This window comes from Puma concolor, chromosome D1, assembly GCF_028749965.1.
Source record: "Puma concolor isolate L17-30 chromosome D1, mPumCon1.1.hap2, whole genome shotgun sequence".
NCBI classification, from domain to species: Eukaryota; Metazoa; Chordata; class Mammalia; order Carnivora; family Felidae; genus Puma; species Puma concolor.
In genome coordinates this window covers 108,686,577-108,707,535 of record NC_141676.1, presented here as the reverse complement: position 1 = coordinate 108,707,535, position 20,959 = coordinate 108,686,577, and the positions used below count along the sequence as shown (strand labels likewise).

General features: G+C 43.7%; 1 long non-coding RNA gene across 1 annotated transcript in view; it reads left to right on the top strand.

Annotated features, from left to right (window-relative positions):
- The window catches only part of LOC147576984 (uncharacterized), a 246,943-nt gene that overhangs the window by 47,136 nt on the left and 178,848 nt on the right, over positions 1–20,959 (top strand). The window contains exons 2-3 of the long non-coding RNA XR_015241373.1: positions 2,654–2,802; positions 16,342–16,558. This is a non-coding gene — a long non-coding RNA (uncharacterized LOC147576984). The remainder of the gene's footprint in view (positions 1–2,653; positions 2,803–16,341; positions 16,559–20,959) is intronic.

Below are 20,959 nucleotides of genomic sequence, written 5' to 3'. Positions count from 1 at the left end.
CAGTGACTTGGTTTATTTGGGTCATCATCATATCCCTGGCACCTGGAACAGCCTGCTATATAATGAGCATTAAACAACTATTTGTTTAATAAATGAATGAACCTCCCTTCAGTCCATACAGGAGCGATCCATGACTATGCAATTGGGAAACCCAGAGGGAGCTCACTGACTCGATTTGATGATGGCCAGAGTAGACTATGTGCTTGTAGAACTTAAATACAGATAATAAACCTTAATCATAAGTAAAGAAAGTGTAGGCTTGGGGTGCCTGGGTGGCTCAGTCAGTTAAGTGTCCGACTTTGGTTTAGGTCATGATCTTGCAGTTCGTGGGTTTGAGCCCACATCGGACTCTGTGCTGACAGCTCAGAGCCTGGAGCCTGCTTCAGATTCTGTGTCTCCCTCTCTCTCTGCCCCTTCCCCACTTGTACTCTGTCTCTCTTTCTCTCAAAAGTAAATATTAAAAACAAATTTTAAAAAAGAGAGTGTAGGGCCTCTTTAATGATTCTTATAAACAGATATTAGAAAGTGTCCTAGTAGTCTGTTTTCAATTTATCCTTCCTCAGTGGGGAAATCCTGATGACAAAATTAAATTAGCTTTTTTCTACTATTTACCTGGCGTAAGCCATCATCTGCTGTAGGCAAGTAGAAATCTGGTTCCTTTGCTGGATGCATTAAATTCTGGCCCATCAGTTCTAATGAGTAATAATAAACATACATATTTGTTGTATGGAATATCAAGATTTATAGTTTCTTGGAGTCAATATTGACTGCTGCTTCTCTTTAATCATATTGCTTTTCTTTAGTCAGTGTATTTAGAGAATTGTCATACCAGTCACCAATATCGGCTTTCATTGGGAGTCAGAATTAAAAACTATGGATCTGTCTCCTCATGGCTTCTGGGGAGTATAAAGAAATACATCCTATCAAGGCAGATGCTCTTGCCCTGGAGGAAGGCACCGTCCTGGCATGGCCACGTGGGAAGGCATGGAGGCCCAGTTACACACGCATCAATCCTTCATCCTTGTGGGCATTTACTTCTTGACATAAATTGTCTTCATGTGCTCAAAAAAAAATGTATAAGTCATTGTTAATATAATGCATAGTTAATCATTGCAATTAGGGAACAGCAGCAAATGACATCTATAATGGAAACTGTAAACATCGTGCTACACACACAACCTGAGGTTAATCTTTCAACATTGTAAAACAGGCAGCAAATCTATTAAATCAGGGCTCTGGATGCACACCTTTTGTGAAAAGTCTGTGATTAATTTAAGTGAGGTACGTAAAAATTAGAAGTGTCATCCTATAAATGAAGGCTAAATCAATTCTCTCTTTTGGTTATGTAATCTCATTTACTCACCATAATTATTTCTGTCTAGGTGAAAAGTTTTGAGTTGAAACAACCAATTGGTTCTAGCCATCAAGAGTACAATGTGAAATTAATTGGACATTGCCCCATGAAAAATGGGAAGAGAGCAGATTATTAAGTGAAGCATGGCATTCTTAATAGTTACGCCATGCAGCAACCACAGAACCATCACATTCAGGATTCTGGAAGATACATATGCCAAGGGGAAAATAGTAGCAACCCTTCAGAAGGAAAGCTAGCATTCATTTCCTGGCAAAAATACAAAATAGGCTGCAAGGACTTGGAAGGTTTTATTTACGTGCATATGTTCGTATGTCCACACCTTTCAAGCCTTGGTGACAAAAAAAATCTCCTTTAATCTTTATTTATTTAATTTTGTTTTTTTGTTTTTAAAAATTTACATCCAAATTAGCATATAGTGCAACAATGATTTCAGGAGTAGATTCCTTAATCTTAATCCAAATTAGTTAGTTAATTAGTTAGTTCCTTAATCCAAATTAGTTAGCATATAGTGCAACAATGATTTCAGGAGTAGACTCCATATTTATGAGTCTCTTCTGTTTTGTCCCCCTCCCTGTTTATATATATATAAATTATGTATAATTTAATGTATAATTAAATGTATTTATAATTATGTATAATGTAAAATTATATAAATTATGTATATTATGTATACACACACACACATATACAATGGAGTATTACTCAGCAATCAAAAAGAAGGAAATCTTACCATTTGCAACTACGTGGATGGAACTGGAGCGTATTATGCTAAGTGAAATTAATCAGTTAGAGAAAGACAAAAATCATATGACTTCACTCATATGAGGACTTTAAGAGACAAAACAGATGAACATAAGGGAAGGGAAACAAAATATCTCCTTTAAAGGGATCATTTACTCTGGGGAAGAGACTTCACAGAGTTTTACCTATCAGTTGAGGAATCCATTCTAGGCTGGCTGATATTCATAAAGTATTTTGAAGCAACTATTTAAACTGTATATGGACAGGAATTAAATATTCGGGAACAGAAAAGTTAACGAATTATGAGTTGCCTGTATTCTCACATTTGCTGTTTAAAATGAAATGTACAGAGGCAGGAAGAATTTCAGTTGTACTGTTGCAAGAGTGAATTTGAAATGTGTGAAAGCTGTTGCCTCTTTCTGGGGCCCGTGTCGAGACGTGTCCCTGAAGACTAGAGTGTCACTTCACATGCTAGAGACTCTAGACAAGAGGATGTCTGTCCTGAAGGACAGTCACTAAAGCAGCTCTATGTTCCAGGCATGGTCATCACTGGAAGGCACCGCCAATGGCTGGACCACCTTCTCTTTTGTCTGGAAGCAGAAAACACAAACACAGGATTTGGAGAGCGCTCTCTGCTGTGAGCACCCGAGTTCCCCGTTCCCCACTTGCTGGGCTGCTGTCAGAAGGTAAGCATAGGTTATGTTGTGTTTTGTACTAAAACTTTCCACAGCACCCCCCACCCACCTTGAGGGATTAGGCCCCGGGGGGAGGGGGGGCAGAGTGTTTCCTGCTATGAGTCTGGAGCAGACGCTCTCCTCAGATCTCACTGTTCCTGTTGTACCTACCCCTTGTTCTTTGGCTTCTGGAGAGCAATAAAAGGTTAGCTCCCCTCAAGGCGAAGGAGCTGATAGGGGAAAATAACAGCCTATCCCCCTGGCCTCCACATGGGACACCCCTGCATGTGTCTCCAGAATCCTCAGGGAACAGGCCTGTTCCTGGAAAACCTGTCCAGGGTCAAAAACATGGCCTCCAGGTATTTGGACAGACAAAAGCAGAATGACAGGATCCAAAGTAGAGGGATAAATGTTTCCAGGGTTTCCAGGGTCAAATCTAGCTGCCGAGCGTCGACCTGACTGGAACCAAACGGGCAATGGCGCCCACACCCTGCGTCTCCTACACCCTGCGTCTGACTCTTCCCAAGGCTGTAAGCACAATCAGTCGGGTGAAAAAGACTGGGACTTGGAATTTTAGATGTGCCTCTCTTCCCTTGCCACATCCAGGAAGCACAAAAGGACATAGAGATCAAGCATATAAATTGGTTAAGAAGATATACTTTTTTATTCTGTAGGCAGTGAAGGCAGTAGAAGATGAAGATATACGCAGTGATTCTGTATTTTCATTGTGTGGAGCAGAGAATCAGGGTAATCTCTGAAATCAGATCTGAGGTGGGAGGGATGAACCTGAAATTTCTAATTAATTATATTCATGCAGATGTGTCAGGGCTGGTGTCTACAGCTGTGGACAGAGGCAGAGTGATGTAGGGGGTGGATTTGGTCAGGAGACCCTGTGAAATGCCCAACGGCACCCTGCTCTCCCCCTTTCCAGCCGCACACACCCCTATAAACATCTCATTTACTATTTGAAATACTTTATCTTCTCTTCCTAAGCATCAGCTCTATGATAGCAAGAAATAGGTGTTCTGCTTATTAAAATCTATTTTACCCCCGGGATGCTTGGGTGGCTCCATCGGTTAGGCGTCCGACTTCAGCTCAGATCATGATCTCACAGCTCATGGGTTCGAGTCCCACATCGGGCTCTGTGCTGACAGCTCAGAGCCTGGAGCCTGCTTCGGATTCTGTGTCTCCCTCTCTCTCTGCCCCTCCCCCCACTAGCGCTCTGTCTCTCTCTCTCAGAAATAAGTAAAATGTTAAAAACAAAAAAAATTTTAAATCTACTAGACCCCCTCACCCCAAATTTTATGACTTATCATCAGTATAGCTTTGTGGTTTATGAGCTCCCATCATCGGAGTTAGAAGACCAAGCTCTACTCCCAGCTAGCCGTGTGAACTTGACTGAGCTGCTCTACCTCTCTGAGCCTCAGTTTCCTAATAAGTAAAATGGGGACAATGATAGTGCCTGTGTATAGTAAAAATGGGATGAAGTGAAGGCTGTAAGGCCCTTAGCACAGTGCCTGAAATATCACAAGCACTCAATAAATGGTTGCTATTATTATAATTTTCATTATTATCATATTACCACATCGAGACTGTTATTCACCACACTGAACTGGAAGAAACACTGAGCTTGAATTCTCACGTACAACCATAGAGTCACATGTTGTTCAAAAAGAGACAGTAGGCCCAAAATGGAGTCGCTTGTGCTAAGTCCCACACCAGGAAACCAAGACAATACTTAAGTGTAATTTCAGTCTCTCCCAGGGGTGTTAATGTGTCACCATTCAGTCTAGAATTAGCCTGGTCAGCGCTAACAAGGCAATCCTCCCTGTAGATCCCTTCTGGCCCCCATAGGGAGGATGGAAACCATCTCCTCTTTCCTCATTCTTGTCTATAAAAGCCTCCCATTTTGTACATCTTCTCAGAGCTACTTTCTGGCTGCTAGATGGGATGCTGTCCAGTTCATGAATGACTGAATTAAGCCAACAAGATCTTTAAATTTTACTCAGTTGAATTGCGTTCTTTAACAACATATATACGAATATCCTTCACCACACTCCCCCGTCACCTCTTCCTTCTCCTTTAATAACGCTTTTACTGCCTCAGACCAGAATCTTCCCAGTTAATTTGGATGATTAATTTTTCTCTCCAAATCCAATCCTTATTTCTCTGGCACCCACACCTCCAAGTAACAAGATTTGTGGAGGTCATCTGAGTGGGCAGCTCTCAGTGCAATATACCAGAGCCCATTAGCAGACCCAGTGGCCCCAAGGCCACTCTGGCTTGTGATTTACAAGGTGTAGCCTGGAAGGCAGGGACTGCAGCCCGGGGGAACCGTATGCAGTAGAGCTTGAAGCAGAGCCTGGCTCTCACCTCCTTACCCTCCGATCGGATTGTGCCTCTCTCTCTGCAGCGTTCTCTCCCTCCACCTACTGTGTTCATTCATCTCCTCACGGAGCCACTGCAGCTCTGCCCAGTGCTAAAGGGGTGTTAAAGGGGTGCCCAGTGCTAAAGGGGCAGACCTAAGACCGTGGGTTTGGCAGAGGCAGCAGCTGCCCGCCCATCTGCAGAACACGGAGAATGCCGGCAGCCTCGGGGCGTGCACGTTCCTTTTGAGGTCCGGCTCACTCACCAAGCCCGATTGTAATATTTTTGGCTGTGAGCTTTTTTCACTGCAGCCTCCATTGTCCTTTTCATTATCAGTGAAGATTTCCTGAGAAAATTCATTAAATATTGAGCTAGAGGTCTGCTATCAATTTGGTGCCACAGGAACACCAGCAAAGCAGAAGAATTTCTAGGCTGATTTGATTATTAGTGGTCTGACAACATATGTCATTGCATACATTTTTGTAGCATACGTGGGCAGGATGCATAGCCATTAATCCTGCATTATTCGGGATAGGCTTTCTGAGGCAGAACTTCTTTATCACATCTTTGATTGGGAATGTGCTATACTATCACTGCAAAAGATTACTAGGAGATGAATATATTAACTACTTAACTGAACAGAGCATTACCCTATGCCAAGGGTATATAGCATTTTTCACCAAAGTTTTTGAGAATGTCAACGCATTTGGAATGTAAGCCTCCTAAAATATAAAGTGGTATATGCCAGTCACTAGATAACTTTTATTTTCATTCAGTGCCTCCTATTTGGATAAACGTCCATGAGACAGCTTTTATTTCACGCTCATGACTAAATAGAAGCATTAATAAAGCCACAATGATATTGGTCACATGCATGGAGGAGTTCATGAAAAACTCAAGACTGGGGTCTTATTCTCATTTTATACATGGAGAAAGTGCAAGTAAGGAACTTTTCCTGGTCTTAAATAGATCAGTAAAATCCCAACCATTTTTACCATGCTAATTTGGGTGATTTTTGTCACCAGGTCGGAATTGTAATCATTCCTAACAGGCCCTAATGTAGCCTTTTCCAAAGGGGCTTCCTGGGTGTCTGGATGGCTCCGTTGGTTAAACATCCAACTCTGATTTTGGCTCACTAGCCCTATGTCAGGCTCTGCCCTGGGTGTGGAACCTGCTTGGGATTCTCTCTCCGCCCCCACCCCTGTCTGCCCCTCCCTCTCCCCAAACCAAAACCAAAACCAAAACCAAAACCAAACAAACAAAAAACAAAGGGGTTTCTGCAAAACAGTAGTCTAACATATACCCCTGCTCCGTCTTCCGCCAAATCCTCCAGATAAAAAGTGCTACTTCCTTAAATAAGCTTTGGGAATGCCATATTTTATATGCTGTGCTTGGATACCCATAATTTATATCATCAAGACCGTGAGATCCTTTCATGAAGAGACCTGTTTAATTTTAGATTGTCCAAACGTATTTGACAAGATACCTTTTATTGAGTTACACGTCTAATGTACTACAAATCCAACTTCAAGAAAGCTCTTCTAGGGCATATGCTCATCATTTACTTTAATATGAAATCATCATCTCTCTTTTCAACATTCATGGGAAACATTTGAAGCATCACTGAGTGATTAACACTAATATCAACAAGTGAGTACTTAATCTTTCTTGGACAAAAAGATAAAGAATGAAGGCATTTTTTTTTTTTCAATTCAGTCTTACGTGGTGCCAGTGATGTGTCCTTATCCTCCTTGTCCGCACAGACCGCAGGAACCGTCTGCTGGGCTTGGTGGTGACCCCCTCCATCCTCACTTCCTTCCCCAAGTGATGTGTGGTCCAGGGTGTGACTTCTCGGAGCATGTCTGTAGTTACCATGGCTACCCCTGAGCCAGCACTGCACGCACCTGGTGCTGTTCCATGGCCCCACAGCCAGCCCCGTAGATCCCAAATGTCTTCAATGGCTTTCCCCTTCCAGCCATATAATTGGATCCATTGCTCATCTGTCATGACCAAAGTGGAAACAGACAACAGGCCATCTGTTCCATTTTTCCGAGTTCTTCTTTCTCAGCATGCGGCACCATCTCTGCTGTTCGTTGTTACCATGGTAAGGTGCCCCCATGGTAACCATGAACTCTGTGGCCTCAGAGCTGCCCACTCAGCTGCCTGAGGGACACTGACTCAGCGTCATTTCCTTCATCAGTTAGAGGGGCTCTTCCTACCCAGATCTGAGAATGAAGAACTCAGGCAGAGGCTGGGCGCTCAGTTAGTGCATTTTATGGCCCCTGTGTCCTCTGCAAGTGGCTAGATCTGTTTTGCCCAAGTGTGAAGAATAATTAAGATCATTCTAAGTCAAATGAAGTGTTGAGACGCATTGGCAGAGGATCTCCAGACACTGTAAACGTCTCGTTACCTCTGACACTGCGTAATGGGGTGTGTTGTCCCCGGAACACATTTCCTCCAGAACGTCCACGCTGCGGTGTATCCTCCCACACCTCTGCTTCTCTGGGCATCAGGAAGCCACCACACTCCTGTGGTCAGGGGTCCTAGAAGGAAGGTGTCGTAAGGAAGAGACTGGTGCTCGGATGATGCCCAGCAAAGCTGAATTACCCATCTCCCTCCCCCCTGGGAGAATTTGCCTGCAGAAGCGGCCCTCTCCACACAGCTGAAACTAGTGGATTCTAACTTGAGAATAGTCGTCGTAAATATATATGAACTGACAGTTAATGATCACTTAATGCTTGCCAGGCGCTACGTTGATGCCTTACACTTACTGTCACGGTTTATCTTAACAGTAACTCATTCTGGAGGTTGCTATTGTCCTGGTTTATATTTGAGAAAATTCAGACTTAGAGACTTTCAGTTACCCCAAACTGTACAGCCTTTGATTGGTAAAACCAAAATGCAAGCCTTTGTCTTTGTGACCCGCCCAGGCCTTGTTAGTAACCTCTTTGCTGTGCTGCATGGCTCTGTACTGCCTGTGCCATAGTCTACATATTTCCAGATACCCCATCACTCAGTTGCTATACCCATGGACTCCGTGTTCTGTCTGCCAAAATATTCCCTGACTTATCCCCTCACTCCTGTGGCTTCCCCCACACTTGTGGACAAATCCTTCCCAGGCCTTCAGCCCTTCCTGTCTGCCCCAGCCTGTTACTGTCAACCAGATCACGTCTAGTCAACGCCCCCACCCCCCATTTACCAAGAAGCTATACGTGAGATGGAAAAAAACAGGATGCTTGAGAAGCTGTACATGGGATACTGTGGGCCACTGCCCATAAGGTCATGGCTCAGGTCATGATCGTGAGTTCGTGAGTTCAAGCCCCGCGCTGAGCTCTGTGCTGATGGCACGGAGCCTGCTTGGGATTCTGTCTCTCTCTCTCTCTGCCCCTCCCCTGCTTGCTCTCTACAAAAATAAATAAATAAATAAACGGAAAAAAAAAAAAAAAGGAATCCCTGCTTACTTTTTGTGTAGCACTTTACAATCGGGAAAGCAACGTAGCATATTACCTCCCTGAAAATGAATGAATAGATCAAGACTCAGAGAGCAAAATGACTGCGAGAGAACCGGCCGGTCTGTGCACAAACTGGCCCTTGGGACGTTCTCCAATCCAGAAGGGAAGTGTTTGCACCACTGACAAAGAACGTTCAAATACATCTCTGAAAGTAGTTAGTGGGGTTTTTCTTCTTTTAATTCAAAGTTTATTTTTATTCATTGATTGATTATGTAGAGACTTACACGAATTCAAATATGAGGTAGGAACAGTTGGCAAATTCATTAAACTTGATGATATTTCTACTTCTCTTTCCCAAAAGTAACCAATTGTTTGAGAAAATAGCAACCTTAATTACTGCCAATTGTTAACTGCAAACACATTTGCACCTTCACAAAGCGGCATGTTTGCGTTTCACACATCTCCTGTTTTATAACCTGGGGCAAGTCTCTATTAACATTTGTTTTTAACAGTGGTTAGGAAAGGCAGTGGTTTAGCAAACAAGCAAATACTTGCCTTTGGTTACAAGTCCTCTTTTCCTGTCCAGTTTGAAGATGTGCTGTTATTCTTTCCTACAGTGAACATTCACCTCCAAATCACCTTCAGCTACACCATTAGTAAAGTGTGCAGACTGCTTGTTTGTCTGTGTCCATGCCAATGTACATCTAAGCAGCCTCTCAGATCCCAGGCCATCCTGGTCAGGCCCTCTGCCAGTTCTGACAGGTTGGTCCTCACTCACTTGCCCCCACTCACAGCATCTTTCCAAACATCCTTCCTGTTTTCCTGATGGCTGATTCAACTGTGGAATGATTTTTGAATGCCTCTTCTTGCTATGTGGAAGATTTGTTGGGGGGTCCCTAAGACCATCTTCGAGGTCAGTGATTCACTAGAAAGACTCCGAGAACTCAGAAAAGCTGTTCTATACTAATGTTGATGGATTTTACCACAGTTGATGGATACAGACTAAAATCACCAGTGGCAAAGGCACATCGGGAGGAATCCAGAAGAAACCAGCACGTGCTTTCAGGGGCTCTCTGCCAATAGAGTCACAGGACTGTCCTTCATCCTCCCAGCCTGCTGAGTGAACTCTTTACTGCACTTATTGGACAAAAAAATGTTTTAAAATATCCATTTACACTACTCCAGTTGGCTTTATGCTGATTATTTTGATTAACCCAAGAATGCAGTGGGGCTGTGGCAGCTTCAGAAGCTACGGATAACCTCTGTCTCTCAAAAATGAATCAATGATAAACAAAAAAATTAAAGAAGCTACGGATATGAAGATGGTAAAATTGTGGTAGATCTAGGAATTTTAAAATACCCCTTAATGGCCCTTTTAAATTGGTGGGGGAGGGAACACTAGGGAATTCTTATTGGATGGCTAGCTATTAAGTTATAGAGCGCATTAATACATTTATCCTAGACCGATGTCATTGTTGTACAACCAGGAATGATTTTATGTGTGTCGCAGACACTTGATAGAACAAAGAGGCCCTTGAATAATAAATGTGGGCCATACAACTGTAGCTGATTTGATTGAACTCTGGTGAAAGAGGCAGCAAGATGGAACAGAAGGAGCACAGCATCAGGGCTTCTGGATCTGCCACTTAATAGCTATGACTCTGTTGGCAAAATTCACATCGTTGGATTCTGTTTTCCTAGTCCATAAAACTAATGCCTGGATTGTGTGATTCTCAAGATCTTGTGGAAGCATGTGCTGGTGCTGTTCACCAGAAGGTCCTGATTCTCTGCTTTCTGGGGATCTGGGAGGGCTTCACCCCCTTGAAGTTTTCCTTTGGTCAGTGAAATATGAGTGGAAGTGAAGCCTTAAGAGCTAGTATGTTAGGGGCACCTGGGTGACTCAGTTGGTTATGTTCTTTCAGCTCAGGTCATGGTCTTGTGGTTCGTGAGTTCAAGCTCCCCATCAGGCTCAGCTTGCTGCTGTCAGCACAGGGGGTTGCTTCGAATCCTCTGCCCCCTCTCTCATCGCCCTCCCCTATTCTCTTTCTCTCTCTCTCAAAAATGAATACACATTGAGAGAGCCAGTATGTGATTTGTTGTGTATCCTATCCTGTGCTGTGGGGACTATGGGAGCGCCTTTTAATTCGGAGGGCCCACCATCCTGATACCCTGATGAGCCAAGACTTCTGCTGAGCTATGTTGGACGTATGGCTGAAACACAAGATAAACACATGCCATTAAAAACTGCTATGATTTGAGGCTGTTGCCACAACACAGCATGAAAGTTAACCTGTCCTCATCGATAGATGTCTTCCGTCCCCATCCCTTACCCCCATTGTTCATAAAAGGCAAATATCATCTGAAATCAGCCTGCTGTCCACCCTCACCCAACTCTCTTAAACCTAACGGAATCCTAACAAAGTTTGTAGTTGGCTTTCAACCCTGTTACGTAGTTTCGACATCTCCATTTTGAAGAGCTGAAGTCCTCAAGGACTTCTTCATGCACCAAGACACAAGACTCCCATTTCTACATTATTTTCAGATGTCTTGGGTTTTCTCTGAGCTCCAGATCCTGACTCCTAGGAGGGGAACCCTAGGCATGGACCCTATCCAGTTGAGCTGGTTGTAGGAGTTGGCTATTGCTGCTGCATCAAAACATCACAGACTGAGTTGCTTAAGGACAGACATTGATTGCCTCAGTTCAGGAAGCCAGAAGTCCGAGATCAAGGTGTTGGCAGAATTGGCTCCTTCTGAAGACTCTGAGGGAGAATCTGTTTTCCTAGCTTGTAGTGATTTGCCAGCAATCTTTGACATTTCTTGGCCTGTAGAAATGATGAGGGAGCTTGAGGCAGGCTGAGGGCAAAATACAAGCTAGCACCTGCCCCCCACCCCAGGGTAGGATGTGTGTGATTTTCCTCAAACTCTCCTGGATGCCCAAGGACAAAGGAGGGGAAAGAAAACAAAAGGCCAGCTGATAGAGATCTCAGTCATACAGGACAAGAGTCTCCACCAGTTTACAAATGTCCTGGTAAATTACGAGCAAGAACAAAAACAATCTTACCCGTAGCCTAGTCTCCAGAAACTTATAGACTCCGTTTCCCAGAGCCCCAACATCACCCCTCAACAGTGATATGGGGAACAAAGGCAAGAAGGAAATGGCAGGCAGAACTAAATTCCCTCATAACCTGCAGCCCATTGACAAATACTTGAAGCAAATATAGAGTAGAACATTTCTCCAGGAACCCCCTACCATCCTGCAGTTAATACCTACTAGAGGGAAAACAACCTTGACTTGACAACAGCCAGGCCTCAGGTATCTTAGGAGTCCTCTTTAGCATATCAAAGCCCCTCTGGAGGCCTCCCTTTTGACTTTACCTCCCCAACTCCATAGTATAAAATCCGCCATTCTTCACAACCCCAGTGCAGCTCTTTCTGCCCCTGGGTCCTCTCTTCTGTTTTAATAAAAATCACCTTTGTGCACCAAAGACGTTTTCAAGAATTCTTTCTTGGCCGTCCACTCTGGACCTCCCCAGCATCACCCCAAAACGTCACCAGAAGCTTCACCCTCATGTCTTCCTTAACAGTCACATGCCACTCTCCCATTACGCTTGTCTCTGTGTCCAAATTTCCTCTTCTGATAAGGGCACCAGTTATATGGGATTGGAGGCCTCCCATACTTCCGGTGTGACCTCATCTTCACTAATAATATCTACAGTGACCTTACTTCCAAAGAGTCACATTCTGAGGTAATGGAGGTTAGGATTTTAACGTATGATTTTCTTTTTTTTTTGAGCAGGGGATAGAATTCAACACATAATACCCACAGTTCTATAGATCAACTGGAAGGAAATACCTTTTCTTGAATGACCAAGCTTTATATCTGAGAACCCTATCATTATAACCCTCCACTTCCAAAGTCATAGCTTCATCCTACTACCAGATTCATATTCCTCCTCGGATCTTGCATCTTACTGAAATTAGAGTATTTTATAATTTATAGTAAGATGTAACATTCGTGGTCATAGAATTGGTTTGTTTTTCCAACAGATGTTTATTTTAGTGCCTACCTTTTTTTAAAATTATTTTTCTTTTTGAGACAGAGAGAGACAGAGCATGAGCAGGGGAGGGGCAGAGAGAGAGGGAGACACAGAATCTGAAGCAGGCTTCAGGCCCTGAGTTGTCAGCACAGAGCCCAACGCAGGGCTCTAACTCACAAACCACGAGATCCTGACCTGAGCCGAAGCCGGACGCTCAACCGACTGAGCCACCCAGGTGCCCCAAGTGCCTACTTTTTTAATCTACTGGGTATTAAATGCGTTCCCTGTTCCTTAGGAGCTCACAGTTTAAGTGAGGAGTAAATCTGTGTACAATTAAGAAAGAGACTTTGCCATGTTAATTTCATGTGAGCTTCCACAACCCTGTCAGAAGGTCATTATCACTAGCAAATAAATGTAGGAAGGGACATTCAGTAAAAGGTACTGGGATGTCATTGTGATTCTGTCCAGAAGCAAGAATTCCTGTCCCTTTCCAGGTCCTACTAGCCAGGCTAAGAACCACATTGAAGCAAAACAGATTAATAGGAGAAAATCAAATGTAATTTTGTGGATAAAGGGAATCCACACAGACATGAAAATTCCAAAGGCATTCAAGCACAATGAGGTATATATGTCATCCTGAACTAAGGAGAAGGGGGTAGGGGTCTGGGACTTCAGGGGAAAGACACACAATTTTCAAGAAGATGAAGAAGAGTAAATGTTCAATAAACAAACATTTTCTGGGCCATTTGGAAAGGGCCATGGGGCATGGAAAGGAATTTATATATTTAATTAATTTTTTAAATATTATTTTTTAATGCTTATTTCGTTTTTTGAGAGAAAGAGTGTGAGTGGGGCAGGGGCACAGAGGGAGGGGGACGCAGAAAAAGAAACGGACTCCAGGCTCTGAGCTGTCAGCACAGAGCCCAACGTGGGGCTCGAACTCATGAGCTGTGAGATCGTGACCTGAGCAGATGTCAACTGAGCCGCCCAGGCACTCCAGGAATTTAATTTATTTTATTTTATTTTATTTTACTTTATTTATTATTAGTATTTAATTTTATTGAAATCCAAGCTAGTTAACATATAGTGTAGTAATGGTTTCAGAAGTAGAATTTAGTGCTTCATAACTTACGTGTAACACCCAGTACGCATTCCCAACAGACGCCCTCCTTAATGTCCAGCACCCATCTAGCCCATCCCCCACCCACATCCCTCCAGCAATGCTCGGTTTGTTCTCTGGAATTTTAACATGCTGCTGAATTCCTCCCAGGCTACCACCCCTAGTCCATATCATACTCTAGATATTTGTGGTGCTGTCTCTCTCCCTGGAACAGGTCCTCTATCTAAATTCTTTTTAGTCAGTTGTGGGGCTGTGTAAAGACCTTTTCCTGAGTCTGCTGGGTCTTGTTTGCTTTTAACTCAAAACAATCTTTATGCCAAAGTGACTCCTCTTGGGGCAGCCTGCCCTTGGTCCCTACAATCCAAAAAAAAAAAAAAATCAGAAAGCACAAAAGAAAGGGTTAGAAAGTAAGAGAAAACATAGAAAAGGTAAAAATCCAAGCTGGACCTTTCACTAGCTGGAGAAAATGGTGGAAAAATTTAGTACCGAAAATACTGTGTCAGAAATGCAACCCCCAGTTTATAACATTGTCTTTACTGAAAAGAAAAAAATCCACCTTAAGACATTCTGGGGACGTTGTGATGATTTCCAGAAACACGGCATGGTCTATACTTGTAATCATTTCTTTAGCCAGTACCAGTAAAAGAAAAACCTCCCCATAAGAATGCTTGTTTTTGAAGTAGAAATAAATGAACTAGTGGGCATCTTTATTTTGTATGGTGTAACACACTGAATTACGTCCTTTCTAAAAACTTGGTCTGTTGAAATCCTAACCCCCAGTATCTCAAATGTGACCATTTTCTGAGACAGGGTTTTTACAGAGACAATTAAAGTAAAATGAGGCCACTAGGGTGAGCCCTAATCCAGTATGCCTGGTGTCCTAATAAGAGGAGAGGTGGACACAGATCCGTGCAGGGGGACGATGACGTGAAGACCCAGGGAGAAGAGAGTGATTGGCCTGCAGAAGATTCTTCCCTCCTGGCCCTCTCTCAAAACCAACCCTGGGAACACCTACTTCTCGGGCCTCCAGCCTCCAGAACCATGAGGAAACACAGTTCTGTTGTTCAAGCCCCTAGTCTGTGGTACTTTGTTACGGCAGCCCCAGCTAATGAATACATGTGGTTCATTCATTTTATTTCTTATTTTTATTTATTTTTATTTTTGAGAGAGAGAGAGCACAAACAGGGGAGGAGCAAAGGCAGAGGGAGAGAGAGAATCCCAAGCAGGCTCCACCGTCCACATGGCGCCCTATGCGGGGCTCAGTCTCACGACTATGAGATCATGACCTGGGCAGAAATCAAGAGTTGGACGCATAACCAACGGAGCCACCCAGGTGCCCCTAATTCTTTGTATTTAAAAAAAATAATAAGCGATTAGAATTTAAAAGCAATGCAAAACAAAGAACAAGAAAACTCCCCCCTCTTTTTTCTAAGAAAATTTCCACTAATAAATAGTTTCATACTCAGACACACACACATGCACACACTATAGCATAGAGCAAAAAATAATACACAGTTTATAATAAATGTATGTCTGTTCTTCATCCAAGTTTGTGGCATCCTTGGAATTTCTTAAGTGATAAAATTGAGAAAGTGTCTTTTGTTATGTTAATGAAGTGACCTTCTGGAAGCCTAGCCCAAGGTTGGAGGCTAGTTGCCAGGGGAACCGACCAGTGATGGGAGGGTTGGAACTTTCATCCCCTCTCTCCCTCCACTCCTGTTCCCTGGGGAGAGGAGCTGATGACTGAGATCAATAACCAATGGCCCAGAAGGACTGGGTTCGAATTGCTTCCAGCTTGGTGAACCAGAATGTGTTCATATGCCTCCGTGCAGGGCCCCAAACTGCTCTGAGACAGAAACTCTTGTTCTTGGGACCTCGTCCTATGTATCTTTTCATCTGGCTATTGATTCCTATCCTTCAATATCCTTTGTAATAAACTGGTAATCAAGTGAATAAGCTGGTTTCCTGAATCCTGTGAGCCGCTCTAGCAAACTCACCAAAACCAAGAAGGGGATTGTGAGAAGCTGTCATTTGCAACCACCATGTCTGAAGTACAGTGAACATGCTGGCTTTGAGACTGGCATCTAAAGTGGGGACAGCTTATGGGAGCGAGCCCTCAACCTTTGGGATCTGATACTGCCTCCAGAGAAACAGTGTCAAGATTGAGTTGAATTGTAGGACACCCAGCTGGTGTAGACGAGTTGCTTGTTGTGACCCCCACAAATTGAAATGGGGGTCAGAGTCGGTCTAAATATCAGTGACCTATTTGATGTAACACTCCCAGGTATACGAGAGTGACCCCTAAAGAGGTAAATTGGGGGGCGCCTGGGTGGCGCAGTCGGTTAAGCGTCCGACTTCAGCCAGGTCACGATCTCGCGGTCCGTGAGTTCGAGCCCCGCGTCGGGCTCTGGGCTGATGGCTCAGAGCCTGGAGCCTGTTTCCAATTCTGTGTCTCCCTCTCTCTGCCCCTCCCCCGTTCATGCTCTGTCTCTCTCTGTCCCAAAAATAAAATAAAAAACGTTAAAAAAAAAAAATAAAAATAAAGAGGTAAATTGGTTTGTTACTTCTTATCCAGGAAGAAGAGTAATTTGTGCTACAGCATTTAGCAATAGGAAGGCGTGTTGGCTGAGAGAATGAAAGAAATAGGTGAGAAAATAGAAGAAAGAAATTGAGGAGCCACGAGGAGAGGAAGAAATCACCTAGAAGTGAAAGGAGCTTAAAAGGCCAGGAATATGAAGATGGCATCCATCATTCTAATGAAGGGCCTTGACCTCTCTGTGGTGTGGACTGAGGTAATTTTAGAAAATGGATATATTCTGCCGTGTCTGTACGTCATGCCAGTTTGTCTTCCTAGCTTGTGAAATTTTAATGAAACTATTACAGAGGTGATCGTTAATCTTAATTTAGGCGAGAAGGTAACATGCTAGCAACATAAAATCATAAGAATGCAATGGGTTTGGTCATCAAAGACCTGTCTATCTATCAAAGACAATCTATAGATTGTATCTCCCTATCATCCTAGAGCTGTGTGACCTTGTCCACATTGTTTAACCTCCCTGTGCCTCAGTTTCCTCATCTTCAAGATAAAGAAACAATGTTACCTCACCCATAGAGTTGCTAAGATCAAGTGAGTTAATAAAACATAAAGCTCTGAGAACAGTGCCCGGAAAATAGTGAGAACCCTGTAAATGTTTATCATCGTCCTCATTATCACCAACATGAATTGCACAGAAATTAGTAACCGTCAGACAATTGCCATGTGTATCAGTTCTTTTCCGGATGTTACCCTGGGTCTTCCTAATGCCTAAAGCATTTAAAGGGAGCAGATTGTGTGGGAAGATGAAATTGAAATTCAAAGATGAAATTGAAAGAGTACAGTTGAAGGAAAGCTTCAGAAAGAAAGATCAGTAGAACGAAGTTAACAAATGTTAGGAGGAATGACCTGGCATATCTACCAGCCCCACGGTCTGAAACGCCTGCTTTCGAAAAACTTTTCTTTCTAATTCTTCTTCAGTGTTTTAAAATGAGAATCAATCATTTTGAGCCTGGATTTCAAAAAGGAAGAGATGAGTTCTCATTTTTTTAGCCTACAATTCTCTTTCCATTTGAAACGATTTTTCCCTGTCTTGGAATGACATTACAAATGTCACAGAGATTTTGCCCATTTTAAGCAACAAGCCCAAGTATTTAGCCTTTGTTCTGGGTGGGGACTGGTTTCTACTCCTCGCGTTGACTCGACAGGAAGCAGGCATTGCTGTCATGATGGCCGCCTATGGGTCACATCGAGATCCAAGCTTGGACGTCCATTTGCTGTGGGCCTGTCAACACCCAGAGTAATATAAGCCACAAAAAGCTACGAATACTAAGCGAGAGTACTAAGTGGGGAATGATCCTGGCAGAAAGGGAGGTAGAGCCACCAGAGCCTCATCTCTAGACCTTGTGTGCTGACTGGGCTGGGGACAAGGAAAGATCCAGTCTCGGGAGAAACACTTCGTTGTTCTCCAATAATATAATAATAATAAGTAAAAATGCAGTTTTTCTATGTGCCACGTAAATGGAAAATTAACTCATTAACATGCATTATCTCCTTTATGGCTCCAGGAGGTAAATACTACTCCCACATCATTGTAAAGAATTGATTGTCTTAGAAATTTGAATAAATAGTAAGAGGGAGAGGCAAGCGTTGAAACCAGGTGTATCTAACGCCAAAGCCTAGGTTCTTGACCGCTGATCTACCCTCTCCTTCCTCCCCTGTCACTACCATTTACCCCCAGGGCTGCCTTTCCTCCACCCTGCGGCCAGTTTTCACTCTAACATCTAGCTTCAACCATGTTAGACCTTTGCATAACACATAGCCACCTGCTGCTGCCTCCCAAATTCCCAAGCCTGGCCACCAAAGCATCCTGATTTCCCTCTCCAAAGTCGTCTGAAGGACCTGGTTCCAAGCAAAGCACATTTGCTGTTCTCGGTCATTTTACACATCTCCCCCTCTCTGGCTTGTCCTCACTTCACTCTTGGCCAGGGCTGCTCCATCATCTCCCCTTATTGAACACCCACAACCACGATGGCCACCTTTTATTGAGCCCTCACCCTGTACCAACTGTTATGACCCTCCATCTGCCCCATGAGGTGGATACTATTATTATTTCACTTGTATAAATGGGGAAATTCAAGCTCAGCCATGCCAGGTCCAAAGTCCCACAGTCAGTAAGTCACCTGGGGAGGACATCAGCCCGCTTGGCTGATACCAGAATCTGAGTTCCCAGCCACTACACCGCACAGGTGGACGATGCCATGCCCAGACTTAGGAGCCTCACACCTCTGCCCACCACTTTGCTCCTCATTCCGAAACCCTCGCAAGAAACAGCCCTTAGCTCCTGCTTCCCACAGGGGCCCACATCGTGTGCCTATGTTAACAAAAATTACTCCATTCTGTTTCCCTCTGGCTGTGTCTTTTGCCCACAAGATGTGCCCTGCTTGAGGCCATGCCATTTATCTGGTGTCCTTCGTGAACCTAGTGCAGTATCTGAAGCTCAGCAGACACTCACTTGATGTGTGCTGGAGTCAGTCGATGGCTGGTTATTGAACTCCTGCATCAATGATCTCACCCCTGTGCACACACACCCCGGTGCAATTGTCTTTATCCTTTTTTGCCTCCTACCCCCCTTGGAGAATCTGATAGAAGCCACGCTTCTTTACAACAGAGAAATACAAAAACCAATAAAATTTTACATGCTACCTTAGGTAGTTCATGCATTCTGGGTTCAGAGTCTAATTGACTTGAATTCAATTATTAGCGAATTGAATTGTTCTTGTTATTTCCTCTTTCTGTGTTATAGAAATGCAACAAAAGCTAGCTTAGACACATGGAGTGGGTTTGTTTGTTTGTTTATTTGTTTGCCTAAAGAGTCCAGGAAGTGGTTACATTAGGGGGAAAAGACCAAAAAAAAAACAATTGTGAGCATGGATTTTGGAATTAATGGAATCAGAGACTCCAGTATTACCAGGATGTGCTTCCCTTTGTAGATCAGGGTTAGTCTCTCAAGTTCATTTCCTCCACAAATTGGAGAATGAGTTTTCTGGCAGGTCCTGGACCTCCCATCTTATCACCAGAGAGCAGTTGCCCCTTTTCCCTTTTAGTCATTAAAAACAACAACAACAACAACAACAACAACAAAACTCAAGGAAGTATTCTGATATTGGCCAACTTAAATGACATGTCAGCTCCCAGACAATTGGTCATTGGAGGAAGAAAAGCTCCACAAAACAGTGCTCTCAGAATAAGTACAACATAGAGACTCCCCACAGCTTTCTCACCACCAACCCCAGAGCCTTTGCTTCTGCCACGCAGCCCCGCCATCCTCAACACCCTCCCAGGCAGTACTTGAAGCCCCCAAACTCCTTTGTTTTCCTACCTTCCTTTCAGCACCGTCAGAACATACCTGCTCTGTGCCACATCCCAGCCCAGCTCCTTGCTTTCCTAGGGAATAACTAACAAATCCAGTGGATTGATCTGAGCCAGACTATTGAGGGGAAAACACAAAACAAAATAAAAACAATCATGGCGCCCCCTTTCCACCCTGGATAAGCTGTTTTATCAGTGTCCATCTGTAGTGATCACTTTAATCAACAGTAGGGCAGTTTTGCTTAATTTTACAATTCCCAGACTCAGACACCACTTACAGAACTAGGAGAGTCCCTTGAGATCATCTGGTCCAAAACTTCATTTTACAGATGAGAAAACTAAGGATTAGAGAGTCGTTTATTTAGGCCACATGGCAAACTGGTGTCAGACTCTGAAAGCCAGAGCTTCTGGTTCCTAATGCCCCGACCAGTTCTTGTTCCTTCACCATGATGCACCAAGGGAAAGATCTGGGGGCTTACCAGTCACCGAACACCTGTTGTTTCCTCATGGAGACAAGGGTTGATTTCATCATGTTCATTAAAACATATAGAATTGGTTGGTTTTATGGTTGGGATGTGTTCTATGTGTCTGGAGCCAGGCTGCTTGTCCTCAGACCTCAGCCTCACACCTACCTGCTTGGACAGGTTAGTTAACATTTCGAGCCTCGGTGTCCTTATCTGCAAAACAAGTCCTATGGTTCTTCTAAAGCAAAAACCCCACTCAGTGTTTGCTGTTTCTCGCGGTTTATGTTAATCCATGAGTCAGCAGGTCACACCAAAAAGATGCCCCATAGCAGGACCCACCCCAGTGGGTTTTAGAAGAATAAGTTAATTCACGAGAATCACTTAGAACAGTGTCTGACGCAATGTAACTATTCCGTGAATGTAACAAATATAATTTGTCGTAGACTCTGGGTCTAAAGTTCTCTCTAGCAAAAGAGCGGGATGCAGGATTGAAAGTGAGAGATGGCTAATGTCCAGCAAAAGACAAGAGCCCCGAAGAAGGGCCCTTGCCCCGCTTTTATTAGGATCAGAAGGCTTACAAACATGGCGATGGACGTGCACAAAGGGACAATGAATCTGTGAACATTAACTTGTGGACGTGAGGGAAAGGGGGTCTTGAGGATATTCGTGGTTAGGGGTTTGGGTTTATACAAAACAAAATCCGGGTGCCAGGCAGTCGGGAGGAGGGTTGTTTACAGCGGACTGGAGACAGCACCACTGTTTACCTTAACTAGCCTCAGGGATGAGACAGGGGGAAATAACCTCAGGGTTGACAAGGAACCTTT